The sequence below is a fragment of the Mus musculus genome, chromosome 6, assembly GCF_000001635.26.
Source record: "Mus musculus strain C57BL/6J chromosome 6, GRCm38.p6 C57BL/6J".
In the NCBI taxonomy this organism is placed as follows: domain Eukaryota; kingdom Metazoa; phylum Chordata; class Mammalia; order Rodentia; family Muridae; genus Mus; species Mus musculus.
The window spans coordinates 65,422,740-65,439,090 of record NC_000072.6 but is presented as its reverse complement, the minus strand read 5'-3'; the positions used below and the strand labels follow the sequence as shown (position 1 = coordinate 65,439,090).

Below are 16,351 nucleotides of genomic sequence, written 5' to 3'. Positions count from 1 at the left end.
TGGACATAGTACTTCCAGAGGATCCAGCAATACCTCTCCTGGGCATATATCCAGAAGATGTTCCAACTGGTAAGAAGGACACATGCTCCACTATGTTCATAGCAGCCTGATTTATAATAGCTAGAAGCTGGAAAGAACCCAGATGTCCCTCAACAGAGGAATAGATACAGAAAATGTGGTACATTTATACAATGGAGTACTACTCAGCTATTAAAAAAATGAATTTATGAAATTCCTAGGCAAATGGATGGATCTGGATGGTATCATCCTGAGAGAGGTAACAGTTCACCTCCCTTTAATTGCCACAATAAATTAATTCTGAGCCTCTGCAGAAGGCTTTATAATTACAACAACGTTACAGACACAACAGAATTGAAAATGTGTATTTGGACTTATATCTTCTTTCTCTGACTGGTTGTAATGTTTTAATGTCAAGCAATTATGCATCCCAAAACAATGAGAGAACAAATCCATACCTAGCTACTGATAATAGGCAGGGACAAGTTCATATAAGTAGATAGAGATTATGGAACATATCTACATTTCTTGAACTCAGGAGATAAATGCAGAAGGATCCAGAGTTTGAGTTCAGGCGGGGTTATATAATGAAGTCTAAATCAACCTGGATTACATAATAAAACCTTGACTCATAAATTAAAAACAAACAAACAAACAAACAAACAAAAAGACAACAACAGCAATGACTGTTGTTTAAGGAAGGGCTAAGTATGACATGGTCTTAGGCTCTTAGCTTCAGGGTCATCTGTTTCCTCCCCTTTAGCTTTTCTGTGAAATCATAGCAAAGGGATAACTGCTATCAGAGTCCCAAAATGCAGCTTTTACTTTTTACTTTTCTTTTGGCTTTCTGTCCAAAGCTTTATATAAGTCTTCTAACACTTTTCTTTTGACTGAGTGTATTTTCTCTGTGGTGGCTGGACAAGATGCTGCACTATGAAGACATTTCATTTGGTTTGTGTGATCATTTTTAAATATTTAAATACATTGCTAAACATGTTAGATGTTTATCTGTTCTGCCTGGCCCTTTACCATTTGAATTGTAAGTTGTATTCTTGCCATGTCTGCTATTTTTGGTGTCTGTGATGGCTATGCTTGGTTGTCACCTTGACTATATGTGGAATTAAGGAATGAGAAGATTTTGTTTAATTTGAGATAGGAAGATCCACTTCTAATCTAGAGTTTTTAAGTAGGAAGACATGCCACTAATCCAGATCTAATTTGCAGGAAACATATATAAATGCATTGGAAGAAGGAAGAATCTTCCCTCTGCCAGCTTGCTCTCACCTTGCTAGCAAGGGCTCACTGTCATTAGAGCCTCATTCTTCCGGTACATACTGAAGACCAGCTGAGACATCCAGTTTCATGGACTGAACAATAACCAGACACTTAGACTTTCCATTCACAGCTAGTCATTGTTGGATCAGTCTGTTTGTCATTCTAATAAATTCCCTTTTGGTACACATAGAGAGATTTATTCTATAAGCTCTGTTATTCTAGAGCAGTGGTTCTTAACTTGTGGGCTATGACCCTTTGGGGTTGAATAGCCCTTTCACAGGGTCTCCTAAGATTCTAATAAAATGCAGAGATTTATATTATGATTCATAGCAACAGAAAAATTACAGTTATAAAGTAGCAACAAAAAATAATTTTATGGGTGGTGGTCATGACAACAGGAAGAACTATATTAAAGCATCACAATATTAGGAAGGTTGAGAACCCTGCCCTGGAGAACACTGACTAAATATAACATCTATTCTTCTTGCCTTTTCCTAATTATTTGCTATTAGAGAACCAGCAACTCATGGAGGAGACCTAAAAGGTTCTGTAGTTCAATGCTACACCCATTCTGCTTCTCTGAACAACACTGCATTCTGTCACAATGAGGTCAACCCACTTTAACCACAGAATTTTAAAGATATTTTTATAATTCTTCAAGAATTTCTTACAAATTTCTCTCATCTCCAAGGCAGTCTCCTTTCTTGCACACATCTACCTGAAGCCTTTCAATGAGTTTCTTTATCCTTGAAATGTTCCTTCTAAAATAACTTCCTCATATAGGTCACAGAAATCTCTCTTCAAGTGCCATTATGATGATTAATTCTGTATGTCAGGTTGACTGGGCTAACGAGTGTCTCAAACAGCTGATGAAGCACCATTTATGACTACACCTATGGATGTGTTTCTGAAAGAAATTAACCTTTTGATAAATGAACTAAATAAAGATCATCTCTCTTCAGTGTAGATAGCCAACATCTAACCTGTTGAGTACTTGAATAAAAAGTAATGATGAAGAAACCAAACCTGCTCTCTAAAACATCCGTCACCCCCACCCATGGCATGCTGATTAACATGATGGTGCATACATGTTATATAGCTCTGTAGATGTGTAGCTCTGTTGGTTGATTCCCTCTTTTGGAAGCTTGCATGGTACCTTTTGATACCACTAAAGATAGTCCTCATGGAGAAGACTTTGAAGCCAATTATAACTCAAGGGCCTCTGGGCCCTTTTTCTGAAGTGCATGGAGTCCTTACCAACAGGAATTTAACTTGCACCCCTGGCAACCAAGGGCAATAGCAATAACCTGTAATGTTTGGGGCATCTCTTGAACAGCTCTGACCAACAACTCAAAAGAAAGCTTCTCGTCCCTGGACTGAGGTTTTTGTTAGATGCTCTTTAGCTACCAGAGGGAACCCAAATGGGAAAATCTCATTCATTTTCTTTCTTTTTTTTTCCTTTAAGTTTTACTGAATTATGATGAGAAAAGAAACATAATTTCAATTTATCTGAATTTGTTAACATTTGAAAACATATTTTGAGTAAATAGACTTACATCACATTCTTCTTTCTCTTTTGTACTCCAACTCCTCCCATAGACCTCCCTTCAAAACCTGCAATACCTTTCATTTTTATCATAGTCTTTAAAATTTATAAAATATTGTAACAATAAAAGTATTATAAAAGTTGTTTTATATAAAACAAAAATCAATTGAAGTCTTATATAGATGTTTGTTTACAGCAATACTGAAAATACATACGTTTTTCTCAATATAAAATTTAGATGACTCCAGATATATTAACTGTATGATATTTTAAAATAATATATCACTATTAGTTTTTTAAATGAACATAAATAGATAAAGTATTTTTGTTTGTTTGTTTTGTTTTTAGCAGAGCTTAAAATCTTGTCTCTTACCGTGGTACAAACACAAAATAAGAACAGTTTTTAGACATTGGAGTTCATTGAAATAAGGCTGTACTTGAATGTCCCTCAATCACCAAAGGATTTTATCTCCATAGTAGATAAGCTAAGAGTTGACAGTTTTGCTGTGCCAAGGAATTAACTGTAGGCATGATTTTTGGATACAGATTTCCTGCTACAGCCAAAGCTATTTGACTTGAGTGATTGTCATCATTCTCAGCCTGCAGGGAACAGTTTACATTTATTTAAGAAATGGTGTGTGTATTAAGATGGTCTATCCATGAAGTCATTCATCAACTGTTTCAATGAACAATGGTTCTCCTTGGAGGACGGCACAGACGTTAGGTGATGGTAAGACTCTGGTGCGTTGGCTGTGATGATTTTGAAAAGCATTCATCTCAGAATAAGAGTTATTTATAGTCCTCTTCTTCAAAACTGATACAATAATTATAAATATCAAGCAAAGCCTTCAATCTCACTCTTTGCTATTCTCTTACAAGCCATCTCCTGAATTAAATGTCTACATTTCTTTTGTTTGTATAAATAACTTTGAAATATGCAAGCTGCTCTGAAAATCATATTATAGTGTAAAAACATCAAATAAACAATCTAAAGGAGAGGCTGAGATGGGGGAAGCATGATTTCAAGACCATTATGTGGCACATAGCAAGACCCTGCTATGTACAAACAAGCAGAAAGTGTATATGGATTGTACAATATTGGACCTATTTCTCCCATTACCAATTTAAAGAGACCATGAAATGACAGTGGACAAATTTCCAATTCCTCATGTTTTTGAATTTCAGTCAATTAGGATATGTTGGTAATATTAATTTTCATATTAAGAGATATTAAGGAAAAGTGACTGTTACTTCCCGTTAATTTTCTTGTTAGATGTAGAATTATGTTTGTGTGTGTTTGTTGAAAGATGACTTTCTTGCCTCTTCTAGGGTGTAGTTTCACCCCTTGTGTTGGTGTTTTCCATCTATTATCCTTTGTAGGGCTGGATTTGTGGAAAGATAATTGTGTGAATTTGGTTTTGTCATGGAATATCTTGTTTTCTCCATGTATGGTGATTGAGAGTTTTGCTGGGTATAGTAGCCTGGGCTGGCATTTGTGTTCTCTTAGGGTCTGTCTGTATGACATTTGCCCAGGAACTTCTAGCTTTCATAGTCTCTGGTGAGAAGTCTGGTATAATTCTGATAGGTCTGCCTTTATATGTTACTTGAGCTTTTTCCCTTACTGCTTTTAAAATCCTTTCTTTAATGCATTTGGTGTTTTGATTATTATGTGTTAGGAGGAATTTCTTTTCTGGTCCAGTCTATTTGGAGGTCTGTAGGCTTCTTGTATGTTCATGGGCATCTCATTTTTTAGGTTAGGGAAGTTTACTTCTGTAATTTTGTTGAAGATATTTACTGGTCCTTTAAGTTGTAAATCTTCACTCTCTTCTATACCTATTATCCTTAGGTTTGGTCTTTTCATTTTTTCCTGGATTTCCTGGATGTTTTGGGTTAGCAGCTTTTTGCTTTTTGTGTTTTCTTTAACTGCTGTGTCAATGTTTTCTATGGTATCTTCTGCACCTGAGATTCTCTCTTCTATCTCTTGTATTCTGTTGGTGATGCTTGCATCTATGATTCCTGACCTCTTTCCTAGGTTTTCTAACTCGAGGGCTGTCTCCCCTTGTGATTTCTTTATTATTTCTAGTTCCATTTTTAAAATCCTGGATGGTTTTGTTCATTTCCTTCGCCTATTTGTGTTTTCCTGTAACTCTTTAAGGGATTATTGTGTTTCCTCTTTAAAGGCTTCCAGCTGTTTACCTGTGTTCTCCTGTATTTCTTTATGGGAGTTATTTATGTCATTCTTTTTTTTTTACAGTATTTCAGTTTTATTATAAAAGTGCACACACAACCAGGATTGCCTGCATTATTTCCTGGCTCTGCTTGCATTCAGCACTTGCTCCTGAGCAGCTTTCTTTGCTTTCACCATCTCCACAAGTTCCTTGTATCACCTCATGCAGTCCTTCTGCGTCCTGCCAGGAACAGCTTCGGCTATCTTTTCCCATCTTTCAGGAGTATTTACTGGGTATGTTTTCAAAGCCTGTTCTAAAAGTTTCTGTTCTTCTGTTGTCCAAGGGGTAGAATCTATGCAGGGACCTTCAAACCATTCTGATGGTGCTGCACTGTCAAGTCACTCCATGTTCTTTTTTAAACTTATCAAAAGCCTTTTTGTTAATGTCATCTTTTTGATGAGGGTCAAGTTTTTGGAGGCTTTTGGCCTTGCTAATAACATCTTTGGCAATTCTTTTGACGCGAGAAGAAGAATGTATATTCATATAATTAGCAATGACTTACCATCTTGAGTTTGTTCCAGCAAGGAAGAGATTGACAGCTTTAATTAATAATTACAGATCATCTTCTGACCAATTTTTACTGCTACTCCCACTTCCACCAGTTGACTTCTCTGCATTCTTGGATGCTTGCCACATCCGAGCATCAGCTTCCTCTTTCTCTCTCCTCATCTGCTCATTCACTTCTTCTATCTGTTTTTCACGTGCAGCTTTTCCTGCTTCTCTCATAGATGAAGACAGTATTTCATTCAAGTCCTGCAAGCTTGTAGTTTAAGCCGATCAGAGTTTTTCCACCTCTTCCATCATTTTAACACGATCTGCCTCATTGTCCAAGATGGGATTCCAGCTCTTGCACGAGTTCTGAAGTTTCTGCCTTTCCTTTTTAATGGCTTTCTTCTGGATATCTTTTTCCTTCTTGGCCAACAATGCTTGCTGTCTAACTTCTTTCTCTTCTTTCTCCTTAGCCAACCGAACAGCTTCTAATTCAGCTTGTTTTTGCTTTTCTTTGGCTTCCTGTTCCTTCCGCCTGGCTTCTGCTTTTGCTTTCTTTTCTGCTTCTTTCTTGGCCTTTTCTTCTTCCTTAAACATTTTTATCCTTGGGTCACAACTGTAAGCATTATCAACTAATGTTCTTATTCTGTTCATCCCTTCCTTTTTCCTTTGTGCCCTCATGGCTCTGTCTTGCTTTTCAATCCATTTCCTCTCATCGCGACATTCTGCTTTTTCTTTTTCTTCTTCATCTAAATAAGAAAATTCTCTCCAAGAATCAAAATTATACCAGAAAGAGTAAAATCCATCTACATCGTCAAATGAGGAGTTCATATCACCAAGTTTGGGAACATTTTTTTTTTTATTTGACCATCTGGAATTCCTTTCAAACACTGGAGAAAACACTTGAAAACAAATGTCCTTAGCTTCACTTTTAGAGGGAACTGAGTTGTCAAAAGTAGGATCTACACTGTTAAATGCCCGCCTTTTCACTGGATCAGACAACATTTCATAAGCTTTAGTTATGCAAGTGAAGTAGTCATTGTCTCCTTCTTTGATGGGTTCCCCTGCCTCTTTCCGTTTGTCTGGATGATGTTTCAAGACCGTTGCTTTATGAGCTTCTTTGATCTGTCTCTGTGTAGCTTTGTATCTGACGTGGCCAAGTCCAAGAATTGCATAATGATCTTGATTCTTCCAATCTTTGATTCTTCCAATCTTTGAGATCAAGTGTTTTCAGCATGGGGAATTCTTCTAACTGTAACTCTTCATCTTCTGATTCCTCTGACAACTCTTTCTTATCTTCCAGTTCCGTAGGTCAGAGCGTGGGCGTGGGTGATGGCAGTGCCCTGTCCCTCCACGGTGCTCGGAAGGAGCAGCATGCTGGCTGGGGCTGGTCCCGCGGACACCTCGGATCACGGCTGGCTGGCAGGGCCCTTCGCTTCCACACTACCTGTGCTCTGAGCCACATGCTTTACACCCCGGAGCCGCATTTATGTCATTCTTAATGTCTTCTATAATCATCACGAGAAGTGATTTTAGATCTGAATCTTACTCTTAACAAGTCTTTACCAAGTAACTTTTGAAAAGTGAGCAAACTAAGCTATTTGGAAATAGCTATCGTAATGGCATACTCAATATTGTCTTCCCTTTAAATGAGAACGAGGGCCTAGCTTTACTGCCTTTTGGCATGCACTGCCAGTGCTAATGTATAAACATTGCCGCCCTACTTTTTGTTTCTTTATAGACATAGTGGTGTATTACTTGAAAGCCTTTATTGATTTCTTTGCTATTAGAATCCTGAGATGAGGATATGCTGATGCATACATATATTTTTTTTCTGTTTAATTTGGGAGTTGGTAAGGGGGAAAGTCATCTGTTTGTTTTCTGCTCCTTCTAAGCCATGGTGATTCTTTTAAATCTAGTGACTATTTTCCTGTATTTTTTCATGACATTCCTGTTTGTTTAAAGAATAAATGTTTAAATGGCATCTATGCTTAAAGAATAAATCCCCTTACATAGAAATTTTGCCTTTGTCTTATGATTCCTCTTTTTTAAGTGTACTCTCATGCCTGTTTCACTGGTAAGGATCTTCTCTTGCTCTTAATAGTCTTTCCAATGGAGACTGCTTCTGATTTGCAAAGTCACTATACTTTTAGAGCAAGTAGCAGCAGTTCACCTTAGTAACCTGTCTCTGAAAGTGTGGCAGTCTATGTGAAAATGTGTTCTGATCCCTTAAAATGAAACTAACAGCATAACCTCTCCATGTCACGGTTAAAGGAAAGATTATTCTTGTCTATGAGAGAGAGAGAGAGAGAGAGAGAGAGAGAGAGAGAGAGAGAGAGAGAGAGAGAGAGAGAGAGAGAGAGAGAGAGAGAGAGAGAGAGAGAGAGAGAGAGAGAGAGAGAGAGAAAGATAACATGGCCAGAGGAATCTGGAAGAGTCCACAGCAGAGAAAGAAAAAAGGAACTGAATGGGGCCAAGGTGATCTGTGGGGGGGAAAAAAAAGAGGAGAGAAGAGCAGGGGGTAGGGAATAGAGACAACATCATGAGAGAAGCAGGAGCTGAGGCAGACAGACAGACAGAGAGACAGAAACAGAGAGAGACAGAGAGACAGAGACTATCAAGAATAGTAGGGTTATAAGGATAACAAATAGCTGGGGGAGGAAGCCTGTAAGCTGGAGAGAGTTTAGGGTAGAGGAGGAGGTGAGAAAGGTTAGGATAGTAGCCTGTACTTTGACCTAGGTAATAGGTATTTGTGATGTTGAGGGAGCCTGGAGGTCAGCATGGGCTTTGATATGCTGATAGGTCCCACAGGTGGCCATATGTCTCTTCTGCCAGAGATGAGGAAAATGACTTCTTTTAGTAGGTGGGAAGCAGTTTTACAAGTTCCTGAGGAATGCTACCTTTTATCTAATCTCCAGAAATCCTCCCACGGTCCAGGTTGAGCACATTTCTGGGTATTTGGACTTGGGGTGGGGGGAAATTGGAGTTTCCTTTGGACCTGACATTCTCTCTGATTACAATATTCTTTGTTGTTGTTTTGGTTACAATATTCATTTTGTTTGTTTTTTGTTTTTGAAACAGGGTTTCTCTGTATAGCTCAGGCTGTCCTAGAACTCATTCTGTAGACCAGGCTAGCCTCAAACTCAGAAATTTGCCTGCCTCTGCCTCCCAAGTGCTGGAATTAAAGGCATGTGCCACTACTTCCTGGCTTGATTACAATATTCTTGCAAGCTTTTTAAAAATATAAATTAGTTGTGTTCAGCTGTTCTATATTAGTAACATGTTTCTAACAAAGCAGAGCAGCCAGCACACAGCAATGAATAAATATGTAAAGAGATTCAGGTAAAATCTGCAGGAGAAATAGGGAAACAGGTGACCTGTAATTCATAAAAAATAGAGAAAAACCCGAGAAAAGGAAAGCAGGAATGAAGATATCTTCATTTACAGTAAGTGTGAAGGGCAATAATGGATGACTGGGTGGAAGGGGATGAAGTCAGTCAAACAATGAACCTCAAAAACTGGCACATTCCATATCTTCTTTATATTGTGGTAGGGACTTCTAGATAGATTTTCAGAGGTAGCTGCCATTCCAGGTTGCAAAACTAGAGAGCTGCATTTCATTTCAGTCTCAGGTTCATGCTTACAGAATTCTTTGCATAGTGGTACAAAAAAATGAAGCAATTGTAGGCCACCAAGTTCAGCGTCAAGTTTATACCACTCTCACGGTGTAGCCTGCAAGTGATGTCCATTTGTTTGGTGCATTTCAGGCCATCATTGTGCCTAACTTTTGCAAACCGATATTCTAAATGAAGTTGAAGATCTTATTTCACAGCACGACACCAAATGATCCTTTAGCATATTTTCTGGCTCCTTTAAAGCCATTCTTTTTTTATTAAGTAACAATTGCTGAGAACATCTCACACTGAGTCAAATGAGGTAGCGCATCCTCCTCTTGTATCATTAACCCTAAGTACAGACCTCCCTTTGAGAATACCAGGCATGTTTTCCAAAGTAATTACTTGTGATCTTGATGTTCTTCCAACTTCATTTGGAATAAAGCTTGAGAACATTCATATATATGTGTATACATACATACATACATACATACATATATATACATATATATATATGAATTTTTTAAGAGTGTTTTATTAAGTGTAGCTTCCTTTTATTTATTGGGTGGGTGGGTGGGTGTATGTATGGAAATTATAGAACAATTTAGGAAATCCATTCTCTCCTTCCACTCTGTGGGCCTCCAGGGATCCAACTCAGGTCATCAAGCTTGGCAGTGCAAGCCTTTTTTGCTGAGCCATCTTGCTGGCCGTTTTTCTTCATACATAATCATCAAGACTGGCTGACACATTCCTCTCAGAGGACAACAACAATCCCGCGGGGAAAGTAGCAAGTGAAGAAACATCTATTAAAATATCTCATTAAAGTAGAATTACAACTTAATGTTTGCTTCTAAATTCCCTTCTATAAAAACAAACAAACGAAACCTCTTCTTCATAGTCATCTCTCTGGTTCTCCTTTACTCCAAAAAATGTTACTTTCTGTGTCCAATCGTCCCTGGTAGCCCACATGAGACAGCAGAACAGGACATGTGGAGAAGGAAAAGTTTCCAGAGATTAACATATAAACACCAGCACCATTGAAAAGACTGGCAGCCCTTCCTTACCTAGGCTTCATGAAACCAAAAGAGCATGCTTAGAAAGGTGGACCCACGTGGTCCTATCCATCCTAAGGACCTCACAGATTCCACACCTGGAGGTGTTCAACTAGCAGTCCTGTAGCTCACAGGAATTCTGTATTTGTTCTTGGGATGCTCCTTCAATCACACTGTAAGAAATGTCTTTGATGTACCTGTGTCAAAAGATTAATTCACCAGAGTAAACCTATCTATAATATTAGCCTCTAATTTTTATTATTATAATAGCTAAAAATGCTATTAAAAATAACTGAATTGACTTTCTAATTCCCACTAATGACCAGAAATTAGACCATTCAAATAATGGACTAAAATGAGCACCCATTAAACATTGGGGCAATAATATAAAAATCAGAAATAATCGTTTTATTATGCTCAGAATGTTAAATTAATCCATTGTGAAGTTAACAGGGGGTGGAGAGGTACTTTTTCTGTATACTGAGAAATGAACAGAAATTCTCAGAGTAAGCATTAGAAAAATTTGTTGAGTCAACAAAATGTATTATAATGTGCCCTTCAGAAAATGCCTTCAAAATACAGGACACAAAATAGAGGTTTTATGCAGCTCATTATGTACACATACTAAATATACAGCTCTCTGTCTTGCAGAGACTAACTGGTGAGAACTGCAGCGGCATTTAGCTCTATACCCTAGTATCCATTTCCTGCCCACCTCCATGTCAGAGCTAATATCTTGTGGCTAATAGAGAAAAGCCATTACCTTAGCAGACCACTAGCTTCCACCAACCCCAAAGTTTAAAAATGTGGTCTTGGACCAGTAGCAAAACTCGCCTTATCTTGCTTGTGTCCATCACTCTGATGTGTACAGCAATATACTTTAAATTTGCCTTTATTTATGACTTTCTTCATCCTCTAAAACTACATGAAGCTGTTTCCAAATTGAAACACGGATTTTGGGATAAACTAAATCTGTGTGTCTGAGCCATGGTATCTCAAGATGGGTCCAGAATAAACTATCTCCTATTCTAAGATAGGAGCTGTAGGTTTTGTGTTGACAGAATTAATGTCAAAAGTCAAAGGTTGGCTAATAAATTAAAGTGTTAATGAGTCAGATTTGCTTCTGTGCCCAGGTCATTTATTTTCACTGGTGTAAATGCAATGGAATTTTCCTCTGGAGATTCAATTTTGAATCAATTGAACATTTACTACAACTGGCAGAGACTCCTCTATGACAGAAATATGAAGTGTTAGGTTCCAAACAACAAGAAGTCAGTACTACTGACTGCCTCAAAATGACACTCTGGACTCTGCTTCCACTGACACAGTTTCTGGTGGGGAGATAAAAGCCTACACTCAACACTTTTTAGAAACCTGTGAAAGGGGGCTGCCTGTCAAGCGGAGCTACTGCCGCTATCGCTTCATATAAGTGGGCATCTGGTTGCACAAATGCTCCACGCTAACCCTCGGGCTACATCAGTCCCTACTGATGAATACCTGTAACACGTGTCCAAGAGCAGCACTGGCCTCCGAGCTCGCTCATCTCCCAGACTATGCTAGCTCCCAGGCTGTTCTGGCTTCCAGCTTCCTCCCCCCACTGCTCTCTTTCAAATTGACAAGGCTTTTCCTCATTTGGCTCCTCTCCCTGTCTCCAAGAGGTAACTAAGGCAGCCTTAGACTCCACAAATGCCTCTGGCTATCCTCTCTCTACTAGCCAAGAGACAGCCATGCTGCAGTTCCATATTTAAATAAATCTCGACTTTCCATGGTCACATGGAGTGTGTCACTGCTTCCTCACTTTCAGTAAGGAAGGTTTTTAGCAAACCCAGTGAACTCCACACCATACAAATGACTTCTTCAGGTTTATACATGAAAAATAGCCACTTTTCTTTATTTTCAGTTTTTGGGTTTTTTTTATTCACATTACATACCAATCCCAGCCCTCCCTTCCATCTTCCTGGTCCTGTGCTTGCAAACCCCTCCCCACATACTCCTTTTCCTTCTCCTCAGAGAAGGGGAGCCCCCCCCTGGGTATGACCCCACTCTGGGACATTTAGTCTCAGCAGTATTCAACACATCCTCTCCCACTGAGGCCCAATCAGGTAGTCTAATAGGGGAAGAGAATCTAATGTCAGCCCCCGCTCCAATTGTTAGAGGACCCACATGAAGACCAAGATGCATATCTGCTACAAATGTGTGTGTGTGTGTGGGGGGGGGGTTGGTTCAACCCCTGAATGCTCTTTGGTTGGTGGCTCATGGAAGATATAATAGAAGAGCCATTTATTTAATCAGAGGAAATCTAACTCAGTAGAGGCCTTCAGCAATAACATGGGGTTGGGAACATAATATGTTAGAATTAAGAAATCAATGTGCTATTTGGCCATTGTGAATGATAACATTGGATGGCTGTCTTCTATTATCTTCTTTATTACTTACTTATTTACCTAATTTAACTATGTACAAGACCTAGGGGCCCTTAATATATCTCATTCAATACTCAATTTAAAATTTTCTGAAATAGCAAGCATACTCAGTAAAACAAGGTTATTCTATATCTAATATCAAACTCTCAAAGACTGAGCTCCACAATTAGGAGTGATTTTTCTCTACAAGAATGCTGAATGATGATCATTTCTGGATTATTTTCTAAATTTCTAGTAATAGAAAGTATTATTTTTAAAGTAGAATTGAGTTGGAGGCAGAGAAGAAATCACTACTCATTTAAGTTATAGGCAAGAAACACAAAATCTTTGTTAAGAGATGAATATTAAAAATACTGTTACTTGAGTGTTCTACCTGAATTTTTCTCTTTTAGTATGTGTATTCAGACATACAAACGTATATGGTGTAGGCATGGATTTGTGTTACAGGGTAGGGGATGGTTATCGGAAGACAACTTTCTCCTCGTCCACCTTGTTTTAGAGACATGGCCTTTTGTTGCTGCCATGCTGTGCTCTCCAAGCTAGCTGTCTCATCATCTACTTTACAATTCGTCTGTCCCCACTTTCCATTTCACCTTAGAGACACTGGGATAACAGATGTGTGCCACTGTGTCTAACCTTCTTTATGTGGTTCTGGGGTCTTCAGGTTCACAAGGCAAACACTATCTGAGACATTTACTAAGCCCTGAGTAACACCTTGTGTGGCTATAGTTATTTCTAACTGTAACCACACTATTAGAATCATTGGTTCTGGTGGAAAACTCCCCTTTCAGATGCATATGACTTAATCATGAAGGAATAGCAGGGATGGTTTTAATTAATTGAGAGATCAGTTTAATAAGTATCCATAAGTAGCTCCTTTTAGCAATTGTTTGGAAAACACATGCCAAAGCATAGAATTGCATGACTTTTGCATCTGATATTGTGACATCAATTGGCTTGTTAAATTCCAACAGCTATGAACAAAATCAGCAATGTGACTGGGTTGGATGGCATACACTTGTCAATAAGGCACTGGGGCCCAGGCAACAAGATCACAAGTCCCTGCAGCCAGTACTACTGAGTGAGACAATATGCAAACAAGCAAACAGGAAATAAACACTGTCCCAGGAAGTAAATATGACATAACTATTGTACATACAGTGTGTCTCACAAAGCATATCTTTACAACTTTATGGTCATGTCAATATCCTGTGGGGATGGGCTTTTCTAAGCACACCAGGAGCTCAGCCTGTCTGAGCGAAATCAAACTGTCTTCAGAAACATTAGCTGACAATCAGTACAGTACACTGTAAGAAAACTTCCTAGGCTCTATTCTTTCATTCAATTCCGGTGTATTTTCTCTCTTACAGCGAGAGTTCTAGCCACAGTTGGTGTGCAGATTTCATTTTCTCCTGAGAACTCAGAAGAGCTGATACCTGACTAAAATAAAGAAAAACAAAAGGAAGCAAAGCAAAGCAAAGCAAAACAGGTAACTCTGCCTCAGTCCAAGTGATTCTTAAAGGTTTACTTATTTAGTATTTTATGTGTACAACTGCTTTGCCTACAGGTATGTCTGTATGTCATGAGTATGCCTGGTGCACTCGGTGATCACAAGAGGGTATCAGGTCTTCTGGAACCGGAATTACAGATGGCTGTGAGCTGTCATGTGGGTGCTGTGAACACAGCCTAAGAGCAGCAAGCATGCACTCTTAACTACTGAGCCATCTCCCATGTCCTCCAAATAAGTTTGTAAAAGGCATCTAGGGCTCAGGCAATGGCTCAGTGGGTAACACTCCCGTTGTGCAAGCCTGACAGCACTGAGATTGAAGCCCCACAACTCACATAACTGCCAGGCACAACAGTGCACACTCTATAGCCCAGACTTCTAGGAAGATGGGAGACAACACCAGCAGAATCTCTGGGACAAGATACCCTGTCAAAACAAAGTGGGAGGCAAGGACCAACACCTGAGGTTTTCTTCTGATACCACACACCCCCTGTGGAATATCTATGTGCAAATAAACAGAGGAGAGGAGGAAAGGAGGAAAGGGAGAGGGGGAGAGGAGGGAGAGACAGAGACAGAGAGACAGAGAGAGACAGACAGACAGAGAGAGAGAGAGAGAGAGAGAGAGAGAGAGAGAGAGAGAGACTCTACATCCAGAGATCCACCAAAATTCTCATATACCGTGTTTTGCTGTTCCCTTCCTCATAGACCTGTATATAATCCATGAGTCCATTATTAAAAACAAAATAGTTTCCTTTGAGGAACATGTTCTGGGCTTAGAGTCAAATCGAAGCGACACTGAAGAATATCAACATTAGTGATTTAATATCATTTCAGCATAAAAGACAAGCATCTGATAAAGACACAGCACTCATATTTCATTGGTGTAGTGTTTGTGGCTCAAAATATTGGGAAGAGATAGTAGGAGATTCAGTCCCAGTCAACTCTGAACTCAAGAACTGTCCTGGTTGTGGGTTGATTGGTCTATGTCAACTATAGGTCAAAAGGTGACACACTGATAATCTCATCTGTTCCCCTTCATCAGCCCAAGTTCTCAGACAATCTTCACATGTCTCTGCCAACCTCTTCCTTTCATAAATGTCCTTGTTAGTTTCACTGAACCCTGGATAATCCATACCTCACCGACAGATCTTAGCTCACTAGCATAAGTATTGGCAAACAATCCTTAAAGTATCTTATTTCTCACTAACACCTTGAACTTAACTCAGCATCATACAGTCACCACACTATGAAGATATCAATTTCCCCAAAACTATATAGATTGAATGTGATAATAAAAATCTATTGTTATTTATTTATTTATTTATTTATTTATTTATTCACTTTATATCCCAATCTATGCCCCTCACTCCTCTCCTCCCAGTTCCACTGTCTCATTCCATTTCCCCAAATCCCCTCCCCTTCTCTTTAGAGAAGGCAAGTCCACCACCTAAGTACCAACTCACCCTAGGACATCAAGTCTCATCAGGGCTAACCACATACTGTTCCACTGAGGCCAGACAAGGCAACCCAGCTAGGAGAAAGAAATCCAAAGACAGGCAACAGAGTTCGAGTCTGAGTCATCTCCTGCTCCATTTGTTGGGGGACCCACATGAAGACCAAGCTACATATCAGCTAACTATGAAAAGGGGCCTAGGTCCAGTTCATACATGTTCTTTGATTGGTGTACCAGTCTCTGTGAGCTCCCATGGGCCCAGGGTAGTTGGATCTGTAGGTCTCCTTGTGGTATTCTAGATACCTCTAGCCCCCTGAATCCTCCCTTCCCCGACTCTTCCATGAGACTCCCCGAGCTCAACCTAATGTCTGGCTGTAGCTCTCTGCATTCATTTCCACCAGCTGCTGGGTGAAGCCTCCAAGGAGACAGTTGTGCTAGGCTCCTATCTGCAAGCATAGTGAAGTATCATAAATAGTGTCTCAAGTTGGGGCAATCATTAGTTGGCCATTCCCTAAAATCTCTGTTCCATCTTTATCCATGCACATCTTATAAGCAGGGCAAATTTGGGGTCTAAGGTTTTGTGGGTGGCTTGGTGTCCCCCTCACTGGAAGTCCTGCCTGGCTAGAGGAGGTGGGCACTTCAGGCTCCATACCTTCTGCTTCTCAGCTAGGACCAGGCCCATATCCTCCCAGGTCTCCAATTTGTCCCACAGATATCCCTCCTGCTGCTGATTTTCCTTCTCTCTC

The 16,351-nt window shown here is 39.4% G+C and overlaps 1 protein-coding gene and 1 pseudogene across 1 annotated transcript in view; both read right to left on the bottom strand.

The window, feature by feature from the left end:
* The window catches only part of Qrfprl (pyroglutamylated RFamide peptide receptor like), a 76,857-nt gene that overhangs the window by 19,060 nt on the left and 41,446 nt on the right, over positions 1-16,351 (bottom strand). The gene's annotated exons all lie outside the window — the stretch shown is intronic.
* Gm18913 (predicted gene, 18913) lies at positions 5,089-7,039 on the bottom strand (annotated as a pseudogene).